We start from the raw sequence: 21,446 nt of genomic DNA, 5'->3' as shown, positions 1-21,446 counted from the left end.
GGCTGCCTTTCCATTACTGTTCTGCTGCTTGCACCTTCATAAGATTTTTGGCACTCATTGGAGACACCCCTTTCCCATGTGGACAGATGCTTATGACTATCCCTTTGACTCTGAGACTACATTGTTTCAGGCATCATGCCCTTAACCTCCATTGGTCACCAACAAAAGACCCATTTGTGACTTTCTTCAGGCTGGCCATGATGTGGCTAACCCTGCAAGCTTGCTGTGTGGTGGCCGACCATCATATCACACCCTATGTGGTTCCACACCAGCCTTGTTAGTCCCTCCTCTTTTCTGTGCTCCAAACAACTGGGGAGGAGGGGGAGGGGGGCACTTGGTTCCTATTGACAGTGAACCAAACAACTTCAGTGAAGGAAATGAAGATCTTTAGCTTTAGTTTTGCTTTGTATCATTTCTGTATATGTGCATGCTTGCTTGTAGTGTGTTTGAGGTATGAACAAATAATGAGTTACATTGACTAGTTGGGTTTATGTATCTATCTCCGCTGAGTTTAGTAACTGAAACTCGTGTGCTCTTTCCATGTAAGATGTTCATTCATCACAATGCCTTGAAATCTGTGTGTATCAGATGCTTCATCTCTAAACAGTGATTCAGTATTTGTATCCACTTCAGATTGGTTATAATTTAACAAGAATTTCATCACCACTGTCTTATCCTCATTCAGTGTAAATTTATTCGTGAGCAGATGTTCTGTGATGAGATAAAAATTTTCTTTATGGTTTAGTACTGCTAGCTGTTAAGTGCATTCTACTTAATAAATGGTGTATCCTCAGCACAGTTCACTAACTTCAAATTTTATGGTCATGTTACGTTATTGATATAACCAACAAACAAAAATGGCCCAAGAATACATCCATATGGAAGTCCAGAGCTGAAGAATCTTGTATATTGATTTTATTGTTAGGATCTCTCCTTGACTCTTATGTATTATCAGGGAGGGTATCTGGCCACCAACTGTCACTAACATTGCCTCAGTCTGTAAAACAAATCCAAGTCCTTCATTCTTCTAATATAACATAGTACACTGTCTTCAATCACACTCCTTCACAACCAGTTTTTAATTTGCATAAAAGTACTGAATGATTCACAGAATCAGAGGCCAAACGGCTTGTTCCAATGGAAGTGCTTGTGCGTAGAGAATATTTTCTGAGCATCTAGCATCAGTTGTAGTGTTTACAGTGAAACTTAGAGATAATGAGAGTCAGTGTACATTTCTATTTCTTTGCACCAGGAAGTTGGAATTTTTGGGTTCTGAAATCTCACCAGAAGGAAAGCGCCACACTGTGGAAAATATACTATAAAATCAGCAGAAAAAATATCCAACCAGAGTTAAAGAATTTGTAATTTTGAGGACTACAATGATTCAATTGTGTGCACATTGCAGTTTTTATGCAAGTGTTGTATGAGGTTTTGTAGTAGGGAGAACACTGAAGGAGGAGAGAGAAGCCTTTCATCAGATAAAAGAGCAACTTTAGAGGAGCATTTGCCTGGGTTGTGCAGATTTTGATCAGGTGGTTCACATGAATATTGATGTGAGCTGAATTGGAACTGGCATATGTCTGACACAGGTAGACTCAGAGGGAAATACTGGGATCAGCACCACATACAGCTACAAACTGAGAGGAGCACAAATCAGATATTTCACCACTGAGATTGAGATTCTTTCCACTGTATATATCTCCAAAGAATATTGGAGCTATGTATTTGTTGGCTGGAAGCCTTTTGTTCCTACTGATTGGAAACACACAGTTTTTTAAGGAGCCACATATACAATTGAATTACATGTTGAGCCCTTGCATTAGAAGAGAAGATACCCCTAACAAAGACAAAAAGTCAGTCTTCAGCTGCACAAGAAAACCTTTATTTGATTCAATGATTTGAGCATACTTCACTTCTGAAGATGACAGTTTGAACTGCTGAAACTGGCAACCAAATAAAAGTTTTCTTCTGCAGCTGCGGAACTACTGCTATGAAAAAAATCACAGAGAAGATACTGACAGCAGCACACAAGTGCTGCTGTGTACAAGCTGATAAAGAGCCATGAGTTGACCTCAGGTTCTGTGACAGAAACTGCCCTTCTCGCTGTTTTTGTGTTTTTTTAGGATTGAGCTACTTCAACAACTATGGCAAAACAAGCGATAGTCACAAGAGAAATAACAGCACTCATTGGGTTTGTTCATTTGTATCATGGGGATGATGATGAAATGAGAGTTGGCAATGCTCACAGTGCATACAAGGTGGAGTTTCATTCCATGGACATTTCCTCATAGGGACACTGAACAAAAATCTTAAATAGGTAACATGTCATTTGTGCTGAAGTAGTTTAGGATGTTGGGTATCATAAAATTGTGTCCTACACTTCACTCATGCAACCTTAAACCTATTTATCACTATTGCACAAACACGTAGCATTAAACAAGTAAATTAATTATGAGACAGAATTGCTGGCTAATATTTATTGTCTTAAGGTGAAATATAAAAAAAAAGCTCCCACAAGCAGTACTTTGGTGTTCCCCACCTCTTCCCCGCTATCCCTCAGCCTCCCTGGCCCAGCCTCCTCCTTACCCTCACAATCTGGTTGCTTCTCCCACCATGCACTGCTGTTCATAGTCTGGCCTCAACAGCCATGGTGTATGTGTGTGAGTTACATTTGTGTGTGTGTGTGTGTGTGTGTGTGTGTGTGTGTGTTATTTCTGATGAAAGCCTTGTTGGCCAAAAGCTTACTTTCTGACAGTGTTTTTGTTGTGCCTATCTGCGGCTCAGCACCTCTGCTATATGATGAGCAGAAACTATTCTTTTTAAATATGTGTCTATACATGTTAGTGAATATATTATTTATCAGTAACAATGTTACTTGATAGACTACATGCATTTGTATTGGCTAAAAGTTGTGAGATGAAAGTTTAATAAGAAGAATGAATACTGGACATACAAGATTTGATAGTAAGAGCCATTTCAAACAATGAATACTACCCCCTTTAAAAAAAAAAATAGTGCATTTATACAAGGTGATTCAAGAGCAATGTCACATAATTTGTGAGGTGATTCCACATGTGAAAATAAACCAAAAAAGTCCTATGAGCACATCTCTGATTGCAGACTACACACAACCATGAATCAGTTTGAAGATAGCTGTAAATATTACTTTCCAAATTGCTGTGTAGGTACTGTGGTGGACAGAATAATGGTGGGTCAGATGACTGATCCACCCTACAAGAGGTGTGTGGTTTTCTAGCAGATGGCAGTACTGTGATATCTGCAAGCATACCCAGTGTACATTCATGGGTTGGATCAGTAAGCAGTCATGAGGCTGTGTGCATGCCATGCTTGAGTGTCATTTAATTGAGCAAGCCCATTGTGTCCATGAATGTTTTGAAGGGGGCTGTTTACCAAAGGAAATGAAATATGCTGAAGTCAAACCACTCTCCAAGAATGGATCTAGACAGATCACGGGAAATTATCATCCTATCTCAATTCTTCCAGTCATATCTAAAATATATGAAAAACTTGCTATTACCTAAATCAAAAACTTCATTGTGAAATATTCTGTTATCCTAAACAATCAATTCGATTTTCAGCAGGGGACAAACACCATAGATGCAATGAACAGTTCCATTGAGAAAATAAGTACATTATTGGAGAAGAGAAATAAGGTGGCAAGAATTTTCTGCCGCTTCACAAAGGTTTTTGATTCTGTAAACCACGCATTGCTTCTTTACAAACTTGAAAAATATGGCATTAGCAGCAGTGCCATACAATAGCTTAAATCCTACTTATCAAACAGAAAGCAAAGAGTTAGAATCCCCTTAAATGGTGCATATTATTTTTCTGTCTGGAAAAAAATAAAAATTAAATAAATAAATAAATAAATAAATAAATAAATAAAATTAAAAAAATGTCTCAGGGTGTTCCACAAGGCTCCATATTAGGCCCAGTCCTGTCTCTCTTCTATGTTAGTGACTTACCATTAGATATCAGCTCCCCATCAGCTGTCTTAATTGAAGATCAGGATTCGGAAAAAAAATTCCCAAATCTGTGATCAGTATCCTCACTACCTTAGAAACTTAGTTTCAGCTAAATGGGCTGAATCTAAACATATCTAAGACTCACATGATGCAGTTCAAAACCAGACAGTCAAAATGTGAGCAGATTAAGATGGTCCACAACAATCAAGATATAGAAAAAGTTGACTCAGTCAAATTCTTTGGTTTAAATGTAGATAAAAAATGTGAGCTGGCAGGGACACATTGAATACTTAGCAAACAAACTGAACAGCTTTGCATTTACAATGTGAATATTACCAGCTGCAACTGACATAGACACACAAAAAGTAGCATATACAAGCTACTTTGAAACCATTATTAGGAATGATATTGTTTTTTGGGGTAACTTGGCAAAGGTAGTGCCGATACTAAAAATACAGAAAAAAATCATTCAAAATATGTGCGCTGCAAATCATAAAGAACCATGTCATCCATTATTTCTAAAATTTAAAATATTAACTCTGCCAACCCTATACATATATGAGATTATTATATTTTTGTACACCAGGAATGAATACTTTGAGGGAAACCATTTTGTCCATTCACATGATACTAGAAACAAAGAAAATTTTATGCTCCCCATCCACTGCCTCAGAAAATTTGTAATAAACTAAAAGGAAACAAGAATTTAGGTCCACTTAAAAGAAAACTATAAGAGGCACTGACACTGAAATGTTATTACTCATGGATGAATTCATGCAGGACAAACTGGAAATCGGAGCTGGATATAATGTGTTACATATTCCAAGAAATATCCTTACAGCATTATTATTTACTTTAGTGCTATTATTTATTAGTGTAAAAATCTTTGTAACTGTATTATAAATTTTTGACCTGTCTCCTGTAAGCAAACCAAATGGATTGCAAATGTATGTCATGAGACAAATAAAATGCAATTCACAATTCATAATACCAATGTACTGCATACATTCATCTATGCGGAATATGGAGACAAGTTGTTTGTGCACAGATACTGTAATGACAGTGCCCCTGCAGCTGTGACAAAATACCAGAGACATTTTCCTGATTGATGAACTACCTGTGTCAGGGTATTTCCCAGGGGTTTTAAAACATTAAACACTACCAGTGTTCATGTAACATCAGAATGTGAGGAAAGAGAAGAAATGTGAGGAAAGAGAAGAAATTATTGCAGTGGTACAGTGGAGTCCTACCAACAGTGCATGGTGCATTAACCATCTGCTTGATATTCCAGAAATGCAAGTGTGGCGTACGTTACATTTTGAGGGCTTGTACCAACTCCATGTGTAGCCCATGCAACATCTGTGTCCAGGTGACTTAGTAAGCAGACAAAAACTTTGTGAGTGGTTGGTTGCACACAGAGATGTTATTCAAAACATGTTTTTAAAGTTGAGGCTACATTTACATTCAATGGAATCATGAACACCCACACTTCTCGTATACAATTCTCATACATGGGTGATGGACAACTCTCATGACACTAGGGAAACAAGATTCCAAGTTAGGTTCACAGTGACTGTGTGATATGGTAATGATTGATGATCTGGTGATAGGGCCTGAGTTCCTACCAAATCGCATGACAGCCACAGCATATGGACATTCCCTGGCAGAAGACATACCTGCCCTTATTGAAGATGTGAGATTGGAGCAACAATGGCAAGTATACCTGCAACATGACTGATCACTAATTCACTGTATCACACAAGTATCCCAGTATCTTAACAACTCATTTTCTCAACTGGTGGATTGGCCATGGTAGACCCGTTAACTGGCCTGCCAGATCACCTGACTTACCTCATTAACTTTTATTTATGGGGCTGGTTAAAGGAGAATGTGTATGTTACAAAGGTGGATATATGTGAAAACTCATTGGTCGCATCACCCACACTGTTACATGCATTAAGGCCTGCTAAGGTGATGTTCAGCCTGCAACAAAACACACCCTCCAACACTTTGACAAGTCCATTGAAATGGGTGGGGGGCCTCTTGTAGGATGGACGAGTCATCTGTCTCACCATTATTCCATCCACTATAGCGCTTACACAGCATTTCAATCTGTATTATTCACACTTGTCCATTATTCATGGATGTGTGTAGCCTTCAACACATTCCAATTCTGTAATGATCAAAATTTGGACACATGTTCACAGGACTTTTTCAGTTTATTTTCCCATGCAGAATCACCTCACAAATTGTGTGTCATTCCTCCTCAATCATCCAAATATACAAATGTTCTGTAACGGTGTCAGAGCATATTACCACTGTATCTCTTCCACCTTAATCACTTTTCTTGTATACTTGAACACAGTCTTGGAAAAACATTTGGTCTTTCATGGTACTGTAGTACACTTCACATCTTACGCACCTCCCTGTGATGTGCATATCCTTGTCTCTTTCACCAATTTGGTACTACAGGTCCTGCCTTGTGTTGCTGTGATCTTGGCCACACATGTACATTTCATAAAGCAACACTTGCATTCACAGCTTTCACTACACTAGATGCATTCCATAGCAATTTGGTACTCACATTGGTGCTCCTATGTAGATGATGTGCAGGATGGGAGGAATGTTATAACTGCCATACCCTGGTAAATTTATCCATTTTGTGCTGGGAAATGGTGTTAGCAGCATTGTTTATTATTATCCATCATTCATTATTTATTATGAGTTCTAAGAGTGATTGATTAGACTCTGTCTGTTCCCTGATTTCATTATTGGCATCACAGTTACAGATAATGTGGTCAGCTGTTCCCGTATGACCACAATGACAGACATCATTGTCTTTCCTGCTAAACCAGTAGAGGTAAATTGTATATGGACTATATCCAATTAGATAATGTACCATGTCATAACTGTTCAGAAATCCAGCTTTGGTTATTACCCTTTAGTCTAAGATCTGCACATCTTACAGTAAAATCTAATGAGTAGATTCTGAGGAATACCAAAAAAGCTCAGTTGGCATTTTGCCAAAGGATATAGGATTTCTATGTAATAAAAGTTGACCTTCAAGAAGAATGTATGTGATTTTCTGTGGGGCTATGGTTAATTTGTTGTTTATGCACCATCGCTGCATCCAGGAGAGGACCCCATTCACTATTTCCTTCAAATCAGCTCTTGAGTTCCCTGATACCGCAGCGAAGACACCATCAGCATATGTCACCACTCCAATGATTTGGTGATCTACTTCCAATTGGCATAATTGAGATTTTATTGCAAAATCTCTAAATACAGGTTTGCAAATTGACTCCTGTAGGCACCTTTTGGTAGTTCTTTTTATTACTTTTTGTCTGCTGGCTGACCATTCCACAATTCTATCCCAACAGTAATCTATAAAGCTGTAGTATAGACACTGGGGGACCTGCAGTTTACAGCATCAGACAAACATTGTGAGCCACCATAAATTATCAAATGCTCCCATGATGTCAGTTAATATTGATATTATGCAACTTTTGTTACATGTGTCTACTGTTTGGATGGCCTGGTTACATGCATCTTCAGTACATTTTGTAAAATCTCCTTCTGTGTGACTCGCGTTTGGATGGGCACAGAAAAATTGTTGACTGCATAGTGAGAGAAAAATAATTTAATAATTTTGAAAATCAGATATGCCCACAATCTGAGAATGATTCTCAATGAAATTGTTAGTCGCAGCACATAAAAGATTTATATTACAGAGAGAGGTACCAAAGGATTATTTTCTAGTGCCATCTTCATGATTATGGTTAATTTTATGATCTAGAAAAAATAATACCTGTCTCATTTTAGATTGGTATGCAGGAGGCAGAAGGCTTCCCTGAAGAGATGACCTGAAGAAAACTATTTTTCCTTTCATGTTTTGACCACGAAATTGGAAAGTTAAAGTCTGCAAGCTCATGAAAAGGAAGAGAATTATGCCCACTTAATTTTTACATATCACACAAATGGCGATTTGGACACAGTCCAAGCCAGCCAGAAATTAATCCGTTTTCACTTACCTCCTTTTACAGCCTCGAAGTACAGCTAACTCCTTTGCCTTCCGTATAGTAAAAGGTGCCACAGGACCATAATAAGAATAACTATGTGCACTGGTTTCTTCACTTGAATGTTTATTATTAACTAATGAATGAGTCATACTCCCATCTGCCTGAGCTCTATTCAACCCTAAAAACAAGATCAAGCTTAACATATTTAGTGTTTTGTACAGAGATCATAATGTTCCATCTGACACTGAAATTATTGATTGTAACACATCAGTTTCCCTTTCCTAAAATGAAACTGGCATTGATTAAGTCTGTGAAGCTCCTCTGTGACTGTCTCAGAGGAGCCTTTCCTGAATATTTGCAAGAGAATTAATTAAACAGACTGATCTATTGCTTTTGAGACTGGCCAGAACTTTGTCCTTGGGCTTTTTTGTTGCAACAGTTTTTGATAATTTCCAGCTAGCAGGCGCCCTACCCATTATTATGGAATTGTTGGGTACTTCTGCTTAGGAATGACACAGTTTATACTTTTATTTGTTTGAGAACTTTGGCATGGATATTATCTAGTCCTAGAACTTTCTTGGCTTCCAATTTCATTATAGCTAGGGCTATTTCTTCTTCAGTGAACAGCGTAGTTATTACACAAATTTTGTATTTATTGTTTAGCACAAATCTACATTGCACGTGGAGTTAGTAATCTTCTTGAACACCATCCAGAAAGTGTTTGCCAAGCAGCTATTCAGCTGACTGTCTCCATTCATGAGTCTTTGATTCATTTTTGGTTTTCACTGTGGATAAAAGGATTGATTTTTTATTTTCTCTGTCTATGTTTTAAATGGCTTTCACCACACATTGGTCTTCAGCTGGTTTCTCAGGTATATTTCCCATTGCAGCCAGTAGGGCTGCTTTGATGGTAGCAGCTGGGGACTTCTGATCTCCCTTTTAACTTGCCTTGTACATTGCCTAATGTCCATCAGCTCAAGTGAGCATGACATCTCCTGTAATGATGTGATACCAGTTTTAGGGATACATTTGAGTTGCATATTTTTTTATTATTTCTTGCAATGCTTGCACCCTTAGGTCTACACTTTTTAATATTCTACTGACATTTGATACCATTTCATGTAGTTTGTCACAATTTGCTTTCTTCAGGTTAAATCTTTCTGTTGTAATTAGGTTTTTATTGGTATTATTTCTGTTATTAATAATGACTTTAATTATATTGTGATTACTTCTGGTCAATCCAGAATTGACTGTCCACTTTGAAATTTTATATACAGCTCTTCTTTTTGTGCAGTGCCTATGTTAATAGCTATGCCAGCTCTGCTGTCCAAGTCGATTCATCACTAATGAGTCAAGTTTTTGAATTATGTTTAAAACCATATGTCCTCTGCCATCTGTATGTCTGCTGTTATCAACATGTAATAACAATGAGTGTAATTTGCTTCCCTGATTTTTTCACTATGTGGTTCACTGTGATCAGGCGTAGTGCATATCATATTCGTGAGAATCCATTCACTTTTTTTATACGGAAATGCAATAGAAGTCGAATCCTCACTACTCATTTCTGAGGCTTTGTTGATACCATTCTTTATAAGCACAATAACTGTTCTTGCATTTGCTAATCCAAGGATGTAGCTTATACCTGGGGGAACATTCCCATTTTACAGCCAGGGCTCCTGGCTGCACAACAGAATAGAAGGCGTAGTACATCGGTGCTCAAAATGTGAACAGAGACATTATAAAGTAGGCTGTTCCAGCTTGAGTGGCCACCTGTGGATAGCCAGTTGTTCACAGGCAAGGACAGGAGGGGGCGGGGTGCAAACAGTTGAGGCATGAGTAGCCAGCCAGCCTGGCTGTAGGGTACATGACCATATTCCCAGGGCTCACACCCGTGAGCAGCAGTGGCCAAGTGACTCACACATGCATAGAATGCTTGAAGTTGTGTTACGTGGCAGGTAGCCTTTACCAAATGCACCGGCCTCCGAGCGAGTTGCGGGGTCCTGTCCAGCACTCATGCCCAAGGGGCAGTACTGGAACAGCCTATTACAAAGTAACTAAAATAGGTAAACACTTTGTGTGCAGACCAACACAGAGATACTTCTGGAAACATATCACTGTGTTCTTTTCACTTCAATTTGCTATTCCTCTGGACACCAAGGAATTTGTGGTTTCATTAAATGCACATGTATAAAAGCTATTATTTGGACATGTAGACCATTGTCACTTCAATGTACTGATAGATGATTGACAAATATTATGAATAGTAACAGATCCAGTACCAAAATTTGAGGAAATCCTGATAAGAATTTGTTTAATTAATGTTGAGGCACATACTTCCTGAAAAAGAAAATTTATCTCCAATGCAACCCCTCAATGAAAGGATTGAGGTGAAACTATCATATCTGAGATTTATAGTATGTTATAAATGAGATCTTCATCCAGACCCTGAAAGCCTAATGAATGATAACCGATGACCCTGTCATCCTCGGACACAAGGAGTCATTTGGATGCAGTGTGGAGGGGCATGTGGTCAGCACTCCAGTCTCTCAGCCATTTTGCCAACTTTCCAGATCTTTGAGTTGTTACTTCTCGATTGAGAATCTCCACAATTGGTGTCACAAGGCTAAATGGATCCCACACAAGTCCTCTCAACAAGGAAAAACCCATGGCAGGGCTGGGAATTGAACATGGGCTCTTCTCGTGGTAGCAATCAATGCTGACCACTTGGTTACAGGGGTGGATTTTAGTATGTTATGAATTTGTGAAACTACTAATGTTTACCAGTTTTCAGTGTAATTAGTACACACAGATTCTCTCCAATGGTGCTCTCAGGGCACTAGATAGTAGAAAGTTGACCGTCATTACCATATTGTTATAATACAATCTTACTGATCAGCAGACAAATTTTAGGTACTAGGAGCTACATTTGTTGAACCTGAGTGTATTTGTACATATATAGCAAGCACAATTGAGTAAAAAATAATAGTCTGTTATCATTCTGTCACAATGTTTTATTTGTCTTCCTTCTGTCTTATAGCATAATGACCACATGATGAACTTCTTTTTAACTTTATCTTGTATTTTTTCCTTGTCAGTTATAAATTGTATTTCATGTCAGAAATTAAAAAAAATAAGACTCCACTGAAAGGTGCAATGATGCTCCTGATGGCCTGGAATGTTGTTTCTGGTGTCATCAGTGTGGATTGGAGAGATGACAGGTATGCTGGAACATAAAAAAAAGAAAGCCATTTGATGCTGAGTGATGCACATAAGAGAACATTTTTTCATACAAGTGACAAATTGTTTGCCCCTCCCTCATTTTTCTTCTTCCCTTGCTATTCCTTGAGCTATTGGTAAGGCCTTTAAAAACAAACTGAAATCTATTAGTGTGGAAATGGGTTATTTTTGCTACTGATTATGATATATCCTGTGAACTAAATTTGTGTTGGGGATGCCTCTAGTGCCCCTACCAGCTTCTTCATCTCCCAGTACCTACTGCAAAAGCATCCTTCTGAATCTGTTTAGTGTATTCATCTCTTGGTCTCCCTCTACGATTTTTACCCTCCACACTGCACTCCAATACTAAATTGGTGATCCCTTGATGCCTCAGAATATGCCCTACCAGCCTATCCCTTCTTGTAGTCAAGTTTGGACACAAATTTCTCTTCTCTCCATTCTATTCAATATCTCCTCATTAGTTATGTGATCTACCCATCTAATCTTCAGCATTCTTCTGTAGCACCACATTTTGAAAGCTTCTATTCTCTTCTTGTCTAAACTATTTATCATCCATGTTTCACTTCCATACATGGCTACACTCCATACAAATACTTTCAGAAACGACTTCCTGACACTTAAATTTATACTCGATGTAAACAAATTTCTCTTCTTCAGAAATGCTTTCCTTGCAATTGCCAGTCTACATTTTATATTCTCTCTACTTCGACCATCATCAGTTATTTTGCTCCCCAAATAGCAAAACTCATTTACTGCTTTAAGCATCTCATTTCCTAATCTAATTCTCTCAGCATCACCCGATTTAATTTGACTACATTCCATTATCCTCGTTTTGCTTTTGTTGATGTTCATCTTATATCCTCCTTTCAAGACACTGTCCATTCTGTTTAGCTGCTCTTCCAGGTCCTTTGCTGTCTCTAACAGAATTACAATGTCATCGGCAAACCCCAAAGTTTTTATTTCTTCTCCATGGATTTTAATTCCTACTTTGAATTTTTCTTTTGTTTCCTTTACTGCTTGCTCAATATGCAGATTGAATAACATCGGGGACAGGCTACAACCCTGTCTCACTCCCTTCCCAATCACTGCTTCCCTTTCATGTCCCTCGACTCTTATAACTACCATTTGGTTTCTGAACAAATTGTAAATAGCCTTTTGCTCCCTGTATTTTACCCCTGCCACCTTCAGAATTTGAAAGAGAGTATTCCAGTCAACATTGTCAAAAGCTTTCTCTAAGTCTACAAACGCTAGATATGTAGGTTTGCCTTTCCTTAATCTATTTTCTAAGATAAGTCATAGAGTCAGTACTGCCTCACGTGTTCCAACATTTCTATGGAATCCAAACTGATCATCCCAGAGGTCGGCTTCTACCAGTTTTTCCATTCATCTGTAAAGAATTTGTGTTAGTAGTTTGCAGCCATGGCTTATTAAACTGATAGTTCAGTAATTTTCACATCTGTCAACACCTGATTTCTTTGGGATTGGGATTATTATATTCTTATTGAAGTCTGAGGGTATTTTGCCTGTGTCATACATCTTGCTCACTAGATGGTAGAGTTTTGTTAGGCCTGGCTCTCCCAAGGCTGTCAGTAGTTCTAATGGAATGTTGTCTACTCCCGGGGCCTTGTTTTGACTTAGGTCTTTCAGTGCTCTGTCAAACTCTTCACGCAGTATCATATCTCCTATTTCATCTTCATCTACATTCTCTTCCATTTCTATAATATTGTCCTCAAGAACATCGCCCTTGTATAGACCCTCTATATACTCTTTCCACCTTTCTGCTTTCCCTTCTTTGCTTAGAACTGGGCTTCCATCTGAGTTCTTGATATTCACGCAAGTGGTCTCTTTTCTCCAAAGATCTCTTTAATTTTCCTGTAGGCAGTATCTATCTTATCCCTAGTGATACGCACATCTACATCCTTACATTTGTCCTCTAGCCATCCCTGCTTAGCTATTTTGCACTTCCTGTCGATCTCATTTTTGAGACGTTTGTATTCCTTTTTGCCTGCTTCATTTACTGCATTTTTATATTTTCTCCTTTCATCAATTAAATTCAATATCTCTTCTGTTACCCAAGGATTTCTATTAGCCCTCGTCTTTTTACCTACTTGATCCTCTGCTACCTTCACTATTTCATCTCTCAAAGCTGCCCATTCTTCTTCTACTGTATTTCTTTCCCTCATTCTTGTCAATAGTTCCCTAATGCTCTCCACGAAGCTCTCTACAACCTCTGGTTCTTTCAGTTTATCTTGGTCTCATCTCCTCAAATTCCCACCTTTTTGCAGTTTCTTCAGTTTTAATCTACAGTTCATAACCAATACATTGTGGTCAAAGTCCACATTTGCCCCTGGATATGTCTTACAATTTAAAACCTGGTTCCTGAATCTCTGTCTTACTATTATACAATCTATCTGAGACCTTCCAGTATATCCAGGCTTTTCCATGTGTACAACCTTCTTTTATGATTCTTGAACCAAGTGTTGGCTATGATTAAGTTATGCTCTGTGCAAAATTCTGCCAGGTGGCTTCCTCTTTCATTCCTTAGCCCCATTCCATATTCACCTACTACATTTCCTTCTCTTCCTTTTCCTACTATCGAGTTCCAGTCACCCATAATTATTAAATTTTTGTCTCCCTTCACTACCTGAATAATTTCTTTTATCTCATCATACATTTCATCAATTTCTTCATCACCTGCAGAGCTAGTTGTCATATAAACTTGTACTACTGTAGTAGGCATGGGCTTCGTGTCTATCTTGGCCACAATAATGCGTTCACTATGCTGTTGGTAGTAGCTTACCCACACTCCTATTTTTTTATTCATTATTAAACCTACTCCTGCATTACCCCTATCTGATTTTGTATTTATAACCCTGTATTCACCTAACCAGAAGTCTTGTTCCTCCTGCCACCAAACTTCACTATTTTCCACTAAATCTAACTTTAACCTATCCATTTCCCTTTTTAAATTTTCTAACCTACCTGCCCGATCAAGTGAGCTGACATTCCACGCTCCAATCTGTAGAACACCAGTTTTCTTTCTTCTGATAACGACGTCCTCTTGAGTAGTCCTTGCCCGGAGATCCGAATGGGGGACTATTTTACCTCCGGAATATTTTACCCAAGAGGACGGCATCATCATTTAATCATACAGTAAAGCTGCATGCAGCCATATTTTCCCCTTGCTTTCAGCTGTTTGCAGTACCAGCACAGCAAGGCTGTTTTGGTTAGTGTTACAAGGCCAGATCAGTCAATCATCCAGACTGTTGCCCCTGCAACTACTGAAAAGGCTGCTGCCCCTCTTCAGGAACCACATGTTTGTCTGGCCTCTCAACAGATACCCCTTCGTTTTGGTTGCCCCTACGGTACGGTTATCTATATCGCTGAGGCACGCAAGCCTCCACACCAACGGCAAGGTCCATGGCTCATGGGGGTGGGGGGGTTGGGGGGATTCAGAATTATCCTTCCTGAATGTTACCTTGATCACGAATCTCCTATGCTCACTAGAAGAATTAGTAGTGTCACAGAAGGGCTGAATCTCAGTAGAGCAAATGCTTCAGTATTTCCATCAGTATTGTAGTAGACAGCATAATGGTATCATGACTATTAATGTCACAGTTTCCAGTAATTTTGTGGTTTTAATGTGATTTATGTGACCTTCTAAATTAGATGAAACCAGTATGTCCTTCAGAGTCACCGGTTTCTTAGACACCCTTTAGCTGGAATACCAATATGAATAAAGAATAATTAAGTGTGCATAAGAGCAATGTGTTACTAATTAAATGAGGAAAAGTTATTGAAGGATGAAGGAATGAAGTGTCCCATAATAATAGGCTCATGTTCGAGTAGAATTTTAGAAGTCTTCCCCTGTTAATACAAGAGGTGAGGAAAGCAGAGCAATATGCACTTGTTGGGCAGAATGCCAACAAGGAAGGACTGCTGATGGTACATGTAAAGTCATCACAAGATAGAGGTAATTCATACGCACTGTAAGAGCTGAGTGTCCAAAGTGCCAGTAAAACAGAATGACATCACAGAGAGAGGAGGATGCTGTCACTGTGTTGACCATGCAGAATCAAGTAACAAGCCGTAAGTCAGATGTAAGAATGGTTATTCAGAGCACCAATGCTGCAGAATATGTCCTCCACTTTTTCTGAAAGATGAAGTTAAGATGCCTTTCAGCTACAGCTGAAGCATCCAGAAATCTGACCAGTCATGAAAAGCTAGTGAAGTGAAGTCATCATCACCAAGCATTAGCAACACACTCAAGGCAGCTCCTTTATAAATATTACACCTGTCCAATGGCTTGATCTACTTGTACTCAGTTCACAGTTGACAAACTTGTGGGTAGGATGTGTGTCGTTACATCCTGTAACTGTTACGACCATCTTTAAAGTCTGATGGAACAGCGAGTCCTACCAGGTGGACTTTGCCACTGCAAGCCACAGTGCTGCCATTCGAGTCAAGGCTAATGGGAAGCTGTGGGTGACATTTACCATCAGGCCTTCTAGAGGCCTAACTGGTATATCAGGGAGCACTCAATAATCATCATTGCACAGTGACATGCCACAGCCACTACCCATCTTCCGTTCCTGCAGACATACTCTGATGCTGTGGGCCTGACTCCTGCTGGAGGCTGCAGAGCGACCCAGTCTGGTGCCATACACTCTGTGCGGGACCAATGGGTACTTAACAGGGCACACTCTATGATGTCAACGATTGTGCTCTTGTAACCTACTGCCCCATGCTGCTAAAACCAGAGGCAGTGCAGACAATCCCAGCAATGCTGTGGCCAACACGCTATTACATCACAGGTTGCCGAGTACACACCCCCACAATTGCAATGGCTGAGACAGTGCAGTGCATGTTTATGTGTCAGCATACTGTGGCACAGCTAGCACCTTGCTGCCTGCCGGCAGGTGTGAATGAAGACAAAATGCATTTTGGAACAATAAATGCTTGTTTATTAACTATGTTTTAGTAGCGTGTTTGGGTACAGAGTAGGATGTCTCGCACCAAGCCACTCTTCTCTCATGCCTGAGGGCTGATAGTCTGGCCTGATCCTGAGCTTGACAACCCAGTACTGTCACCTAATGTACTATCCAGACTCCAGACAGTTACACTACTATCTGTGACTGCAGTAATAATGAGTTACAAGTGGAATCAGTCATCTGATACAAATACTTGTCTGTATCAATTTGTAGAGATATATCACATAGGCTCAGTCACAGGTAAAGTCGGTGACAGACATTTGGCTAATAGCCAGGATACTGGGAAAAATGCAATTGGGCTACACAGGGTATTGCTTACAAAATATTGTGCAACCCATCCCAGAATACTGTCGAAGTGTGTGTGACCCACAGCAGATATGACTTACAGATGATATTGAACTGTACAAGGAAGAGCAGCACAAATATTCACAAGTTTGTTCGAACCACAGGAGAATGTCACAAAGATCCTGAAATACCTGAATTAGCAGGTCCTTGAAGAAGGACATTGATCAACTGATAAAGTTTCAAGAACCAGAACTAAGTGAGGAATCCAGGAATCTACTGGAAACCCCTAATATTGCTTCCGTCATGACTGTGAATACAGGATTAGCCTTATTACAGTGTGCACATAGTCATCTAAGAAATCATTCTTCATGTTATCCCTACACACAGGGATCAGGAAAGCAATGGGAGGGCAGGTGTCCCAATCAAGGGAGGCAGGGACCTGGGAGAACATAGGCTGTTATAACAATTCCTATAACCAACAAGTTTGAGATACTCTCTTCCACCAAAACTGAAATTGAGCCACTGAGACTCACTTCACTTGTTTGGAAACCTATTGGTTGCCATGCCACTGGGAGGTAAATGCAAAAGGGTGGGTGTCTGTTAACATATAGTGTGTATGAAATTAGTTGTAACTTTTGAAAGTTCAGCATGGAATGATTGGAGGGAAGTATAGTGCGTATGAAATTGGTGCCTGTTAACATACAGTGTGTATGAAATTAGTTGTAACTTTTGAAAGTTCAGCATGGAATGATTGGAGGGAGGTGTAGTTGCAGACATGTGCTGAGTATATCAGCAGGTGATGGCGATGCCAGGCCTACTTGGTGCAGAATCTGTCAAGCTTTTTTGACCGTGTGAAAAGCAAGCTGCACGAGCTGGCCAATCTGTGATCTTCCTCAAATGATTTTAAAGAAATTATTCAATAATAATCTGATTCTCACACCTCATAGCTTATTTTGTCAGCTTCATGATGAACTGCCTATCATATCACTGATGGTCACAGTTATTGTGATATTTTGGTATTAGGTAAACTACTGCAAGTGCAAAATATGGGTCGCTATGAATCTGCATTTGGTATATGTTACGTCATATGTTGCTGCATATGAGATGCAGATAACATGTTGCATTATATGAAAGCCTGTGAAAGAGGCAGAATGAAGTATTCATAAATCCCTTGAATCTGATAAATGATCTGAGATATTGAAACACAATTTTGGTGAATGACAGCATATGATTAATATTTAAAACTATACCAGAGAAGGAAAGTTGCTTCTCACCATATAGTGGAGATGCTGAGTCATGATACGCAAAAAATAAATAAATAAATTAATACAGTTAAAGCTTTCGGCCTTAATAGCCATAATGGCCGAAAGCTTTAATTGTGTGAATCTTTTTGTTGTGCCTATCGTGACTCAGCATCTCCACTATATAGTGAGTAGCAACCTTCCTTCTTTGGTATTGTCACATTCCATCCTGGAATTTCCATTGTTTGATTTTTGCCTGACAGCTTTTCTTCGATCCTAACCCTGTGCTGTTTTCCTTTGTAACTACTTTCTTTTGCATCCGCTATACTCAATGTCCACCCTTCTTTCTTTCCTTTCCTGTGTTTCTTTTGTTGCCATACAAACCGCACTGCCACACTGTATCAACCGTCTCAACCGTGTGCAACAGATGGCCTCAAGACCACGCTGATTGCTAGTGCAGCATCTTAGGTCCCACATTACTCCCGCTGATATAATGAAGCCTATACCTTCAAACTGATCACGCTCCCTGTTTCAGTTCCCAGATTTTTGCATGTTATCTCCCACACTTTTCCGGTGCCACACGATCTTACATCTCTAACTACAAACCTCTCCCCCCCCCCCCCTCCCACACACTTTCACCATTCTATGCCTGTTCGCACCCACTAAATCCTCCTCGTCCAGTCACATCTGCTGTCTCCCTTACGCTTATCCACCCTTAAACCTGCTACCCACAGTAATATATATTTATTATTGATTAGTTATTCTCTACTTTGACCCTTGTGACTTCTTGCAAATTTTAGTGAGTTTTCACATTCCGTTATTGTCATCTTCCTCAGATTACATCTCGTCCCCCCCCCCCCCCCCCCCTTGTGCGTTCATTTTGTGCTTTTCGTACTTTTCACATGTATTTGGGTGTATTTTTGTGTAATTTTTCGGATGTAATTCTACTTTCTTATGTAATTTTTTGCATTTTTTGCACCACCGTGGATCCTTGCTCCTTCCACCTGCGTCAATACAGAAAAGTTTCCTTATCCCTAGCCAGATACCAGTCCCACATACTGTTCCTGTGTTGTTGCTTGGCTCATTAAATCCCCCCTAATGGCCTTACCATCAAATTACCCATCTCTGGTTGCCACCTCTCCTTCCACAGTGACCTCCATGTGTTCACATTCCGCCAATCCTTAGCCCTCACCAACATAGTCCTGCAAAACCATATCAACCAAGCCCAATCCTCCTTGCAGTACCTTCTCTCCATCTGTAAAATTCTCCTGCTATGCAATCCCAAATTCCTGGAACCCATAACACACATTGAAACTCTTGCCCTGCAGGAACTTGAGCACCATGAACAACACCACCTCAAAAAGCTCCCCATCCTACTCACTTCCTACTCCCGCCTTGGTGTACCACTGTCCACTCCTTCTACAACCACCTCCAAATCTTCCCCACACCCGCTCATGGCTGACAAACCCTGTCCCGCAGACCTACTACAATTACCGCACCCTCCAAAACTCCCTCCCACCACCACACAGAACCCAGAACCTAAACAGACCCACAACACAGTTACGAACCTTTCCTCCAGAAGCCTTAGGCCCACAGAAATATCAGTCCTTTCCAAAGGCCTCACCTTTTGCCCCACTCTCAAATTCAAACATGCAGGACTGGTTAAAGACCTTCTCTCCTTCTCCTGGTCCCTACAGTGGAAACACTTTTTTGCTACCAACCCGACCAATCAGACTCAACCAAAGACCAATATTAAACCTTGCCTAACTCAGTTCTCTCCTCCATCCAACTGTGATCCACCCCCACTGCCTCCAAACCAACCCCTGTTAACTTTCCAGAATTTCTCCAGTCACTACTCAAATCCTTAGGCCCATCCCATAACCTCTCCCCAGAGTCCATCTCTTTACTTACACCTACCACTCCCACCTTCTACATGCTTCCTAAAAGTCCATAAACCCAACCACCCAGGACGCCCCATTGTGGCTGGTTACTGTGCCCCCACTGAGAGAATCTCTGCTCTCTTAGACCAACACTTTCAACCTATTACCCGGAACCTATCTTCCTATATAAAAGATACCAACCATTTCCTCAACCGACTCTCCACAGTTCCTGTCCCTTTACCACATGGTGCCCTGCTCATCACTATTGATGCCAACTGTGATTTACAAGCTAAGCGGCAACCTCTGTGCTGCATTCTATGTAGGCATGCCACCTGTACACTAACATTCCTAATGCCCATGACCTTACTGCTGTTGAACACTACCTTTCCAGACACCCTATGGATTCCAAACCAACAACCTCCTTCCCAGTCTCCATGACCAACTATATCCTCACCCACAATTACTTCTCCTCTGAAGGCATTATCTACAAACAAATCTGTGGTATGGCTATTGGAACCCGCATGGCACCATCCTATTCTAACCTATTCATGGGCCATCTAGAGGAATCCTTCCTAAAAACCCAGAATCCTAAACCCCTCACCTGGTTCATATTCATTGATGACATCTTTGCTATCTGAAGGTGAGGACACCTTATTCACATTCCTCCAGAACCTCAACAACTTCTCCCCCATTTCCTTCACCTGGTCCTACTCAACCCAACAAGCCACCTTACTAGATGTTAACTTTCACCTCAGAGATGGCTACATCAGTACTTCCGTCCATATCAAACCTACTAACCACCAGCAATACCTCCATTTCGACAGCTGCCACCCATTCCATACCAAGAAGTCCCTTCTGTACAGACTAGCCACCCGTGGTTGTCACATCTGCAGTGATCAGCAGTTCCTCTCAAAATATACTGAGGGTCTCACTGAAACCTTCACTGACCGTAATTATCCTCCCATCCTTGTACAAAAACGAATCTCGAGTGCCTTATCTTTCCTGTCTCCCACCACCTCCCAAAGTCCCACAGTCCGGCCACAGAGGAGCATTCCCTCGTAACTCAGTACCATCCGGGACTGGAACAACTGAATTACATTCTCCACCAGGGTTTCGATTATTTCTCGTCGTGCCCTGAAATGAAAAATGTCCTGCCTACTATCCTTCCCACCCCTCCTACTGTGGTATTCCACCATCGACCAATATACTCATCCATCCTTACACAACCCCTGCTCCCAATCCCTTACCTCATGGCTCATACCCCTGTAATAGACCTAGATGCAAGACCTGACCCATACATCCTCCTACCACCACCTACTCCAGTCCAGTCACTAACAACACCTATCCCATCAAAGGCAGGGCTGCCTGTGAAACCAGTCATGTGATTTACAAGCTAATCTGCAACCTCTGTGCTGCATTCTATGTAGGCATGACAACCAACAAGCTGTCTGTCTGCATGAACAGCCACCGACAAACTGTGGCCAAGAAACAAGTGGACCACCCTGTTCCTGAACACACTGCCAAACATGGTATCCCTCATCTTAATGAGTGCTACACAGTCTGTGCCATATGAATCCGTCCCACCAACACCAGCTTTTCTGAATTGCGCAGGTAAGAACTTTCCCTGCAATACATCCTTTGTTCCCGTAACCCTCCTGGCCTCAACCTTCATTAGTCACTGTCCTCACCCACCCAGCCCCCTCCCTGTTCCCATTCCAGCACTACACAGCTGTCATTTCACTGCCACACCCAGTCTTTTAATTTCTTTTATTTCTCTCCTGTCCGCTACTTACCCCCTCCCCCCTCT

General features: G+C 40.4%; 1 protein-coding gene across 1 annotated transcript in view; it reads right to left on the bottom strand.

The window, feature by feature from the left end:
• Window positions 1-10,995: 10,995 nt before the first annotated feature.
• Window positions 10,996-21,446, bottom strand: part of LOC126100329 (uncharacterized) — a 40,135-nt gene continuing 29,684 nt past the window's right edge. Inside the window, exon 4 of the mRNA XM_049910942.1 lies at window positions 10,996-11,228. The gene's annotated coding sequence lies outside the window, so the exon portion shown is untranslated. The remainder of the gene's footprint in view (window positions 11,229-21,446) is intronic.

This window comes from Schistocerca cancellata, chromosome 9 (assembly GCF_023864275.1).
Source record: "Schistocerca cancellata isolate TAMUIC-IGC-003103 chromosome 9, iqSchCanc2.1, whole genome shotgun sequence".
In the NCBI taxonomy this organism is placed as follows: domain Eukaryota; kingdom Metazoa; phylum Arthropoda; class Insecta; order Orthoptera; family Acrididae; genus Schistocerca; species Schistocerca cancellata.
The sequence above is the reverse complement of the archived record's forward strand: the minus strand, read 5'-3'. Positions and strand labels throughout refer to the sequence as shown.